Genomic DNA, 3,574 nt, shown 5'->3' with positions numbered 1-3,574 from the left:
CCACTGAGATCCAGGCAGAGCACGGCCAGTGAGATCCACGAGGAGCACGACCAGTGAGATCCAGGCAGGGCAGGGCCTCTGAGATCCAGGAGGGGCAGGGCCACTGAGATCCAGGAGGGGCAGGACCACTGAGACCCAGGAGGGTCAGGACCACTGAGATCCAGGCAGGGCAGGGCTGCTGAGATCCAGGAGGGGCAGGACCCCTGGGATCCAGGCAGGGCAGGACCACTGAGATCCACCCAGGGCAGGGCCGCTGAGATCCAGGCAGGGCAGGGCCCCTGAGATCCAGGCAGGGCAGGGCCACTGAGATCCAGGGGGGGTAGGACCCCTGAGATCCAGGCAGGGCCGGGCCTCTGAGATCCAGATGGGACAGAGCTGTGCTCCCTCCCGAGGCTCCAGAGGAGGGTCCTTCCGCTGTCTTCCAGCTTCTGGGGCTCCAGGCGCCCCTGGGCTCGTGGCCGCGTCCCTCCCGTCTCTGCCTCGGCGTCACGGGGCTTCTCCTCTGCGTGTGTGTCCCTCTTCTGTCTCTTACAAGGACACCTGCCATTGGATTCAGGGCCCCCCTCATCCAGGATCAGCCCACCTCAGATGCTTCACCTGCTCACATCTGCAAACACCCTGTTTCCAAACGAGGCCCCATCCTGCGATTCCAGCTGTTAGGGCGTATCCCCGGGGGGGGGGGGGGGGGGGGGGGGCCCCATTAATTGCACGGGGGGGAGGGGGGGGGGGCTTGGTTCTATAAGGCGGGTGACACGGGGAGGGCGCTTGCCAGGGGGGGGGGGGGGGGCGCACGCTGGGGCCTGGCTGTGGGGATCCCTCTCGCTCTCTCCCCCTCCCCCCGCCCTTGGGAGCTGGGTCCTCCTGGGACAAGTTAACGCCGGGGCAGGACGGGCCCCGGTGCCCAGCACTGCGGTCGTCAGCACCTACCAGGCCGGCGGGCGGGAGGCGGGGTCCAGGCTGCGCGCAAGACGGTTGTGCGCAAAGTTCACGTGAGCAAGGACGGGGGCAGGGAATGTGCACTGGGCTGAGGGCCGAGGAACAGAGAGGGCGCAGACACACAGCAGCCAGACCACACCGGGGTAGTGCTAGTTTGTTTTAATTATTGTATTTCATTTTATTTCATTTTATTTTGTTTTATTTTATTTTATTTTATTTTGCTTTATTTTATTTTATTTTATGTCTTATTTTATTTTGTTTTATTTTGCTTTATTTTATTTTATTTTATGTCTTATTTTATTTTGTTTTATTTTGCTTTATTTTATTTTATTTTATGTCTTATTTTGCTTTATTTTATTTTATTTTATGTCTTATTTTATTTTATTTTATTTTGTTTCATTTTATTTTGTTTTATTTTGCTTTATTTTATTTTGTTTTGTTTGTATCTTCCTTGACGTCCTCGCAGCGTATTTTATTCTGTTGCCTTCACTGAACGCAATCTCCGCGGGACGCGATGCCAGTGTTCCCAGCGTCCGGACGCCGCCCCCCGTCCCCCGTGTGACCTGAGTGTCCACCGTGTGTCCCCACGTCCCCCGGGGGCCGAACTGCATCCGTGCGCTGGCGCCCGGCAGGTGCAGGGGCCCATGAGCATCATCCTGTCTCCTGCGTCCACATCGCATCCTGGGAGATGACGTGGTGTCGTCTCTACTGCTCTGCGCACAGCCGCCCTGCTGCGCCCCCGTCCGGTGGGGTCCCCGCTGCTGGGCTTCTCCTCCTCGCAGGCTGTGAGTCAGGCCTTCAAGGTCTCCGAAGAAACGCCCCGCTTTTCCGATGCAGACGACCCGGAGCAGACCGACCTGCCATCACACGTTCTGATTCATGGGTCGCTTCAGTGTCCGACTTGGGCTCAGGTCATGATCTCACGGTTTGTGGGTTCGAGCCCCACGTCGGGCTCTGTGCTGACGGCTCAGAGCCTGGAGCCTGCTTGGGATTCTTTGTGTCTCTCTCTCTCTCTGCCCCTCCCCTGCTCATGCTCTGTCTCTCTCGGTCTCAAAAATAAATAAACGTTAAAAAAAATTAAAATAAAAAAAGATCACATATCTAGGGGCGCCTGGGGGGCTCAGTCGCTTAAGCCCCAACTTCAGCTCAGGTCATGATCTCATGGTTCGTGAGTTCAAGGCCCGCATTGGGCTCTGTGCTGATGGCTCAGACTGTGGAGCCCACTTCCGATTCTGTGTCTCCCCCTTTCTCTGCCCCTCCCCCGCCCTCGCTCTGTCTCTCTCTCTCTCTCAAAAACGAATACACATTAAAAAGAGAAGTTAAAAAAGATCACGTATGTACATTCATTCTCATGAACTCATTTTTAGCTTGTGTCTGTCCCGCCTCTTTGTGCACAGAACCAGCAGGTGCGACAGTGAAGGGCCCTCTGCAGGGTGGGGGCCACTCAGGACCGACACAAGGAGCAGCCACGGCTCACATTTGCTTGATTGAAGTGCAGGCTCAGCCCCTCGGAGGGGACGCCCCATCCCCAGCAGGTACAACCCCCCGGATCTCCCGTTAAGACGATTACTTTCCTAATGAGATTGAGGGCTGAGAAGGCACCAGATCCTAAGGAGAAAAGCTCAAGGTCGGTGCTCAAAGTCGGCCCCTTCGGAAGCAGAGTCTCGGACACGACTAAGCAAAGGACTCGAACCACAGAGCTGCTGGAAACGCCGTTCGCACGTGGCCGGTCATCGGGACAACGTCCATGCTGGGCAACTAACACCAACGGTCCGTGCTTCTGGCCAGAAAGACACGCCATACGGACGAGAGAATTCCCACCGTGCAAGCTGGAGACAGAACGGCATGTGCGTGGACAGGAGTTCTTTAAAAACGGACCGAGGTTCGAGCCCCGCGTCGGGCTCTGTGCTGACTGCTCAGAACCTGGAGCCTGTTTCGGATTCTGTGTCTCCCCCTCTCTCTGCCCCTCCCCTATTCGCGCTCTGTCTCTCTCTCAAAAATAAATGAACGTTTAAAAAAAAAAAAACAGACCCAGGTAATGGGTTTCTTTTGGGGGAGGGACAAAAATGTTCTCAAGTTCACTGGGGGTGACACTCACACGCGACTATAGTCCAAGATGCTGGATTGTACAATTCAAAGAGGCAGGTACGGGTGCCAAGGCCCTGGGGCAGAGCATGTGTGACCTGTTCAGAGAAGAGCTAAAGAACAGAGGTAGGTGCAAAGGCCCTGGGACAAGAACATGTGCAACTTGGTCAGAGAACAGCAAAGAGGAAGGGGCAGGTGCTAAGGCCCCGGAGCAGCAGCATGTGTGAGCTGTTCAGAGAAAAGCAAAAGAACAGAGGCAGTTGCAAAGCCACTGGGGCAGCTGTATGTGTGACCTGTTCAGAGAGAGAAAAAAACACAGATAGGTGCAAAGGTCCTGGGGCAGTGCATGTGTGACCGACCCATTCAGAGAAGAGCCAAGGGACAGGGGCAGGTGCAAAGGCCCTGGGACAGAAGCGTGTGTGACATGCTCAGAGAACAACAAAGGAGCATGAGCAGGTGCAAAGGCCCTGGGGCAGTGCCGTGTGTGACGTCCTCAGAGAAGAGCAAAAGAACATGGGTAGGTGCAAAGGCCCTGGGGCCGCAGCGAGTGTGT

The sequence above is a fragment of the Panthera uncia genome, chromosome X (genome assembly GCF_023721935.1).
Source record: "Panthera uncia isolate 11264 chromosome X, Puncia_PCG_1.0, whole genome shotgun sequence".
In the NCBI taxonomy this organism is placed as follows: Eukaryota; Metazoa; Chordata; class Mammalia; order Carnivora; family Felidae; genus Panthera; species Panthera uncia.
Note: the sequence above shows the minus strand (reverse complement) of the source record.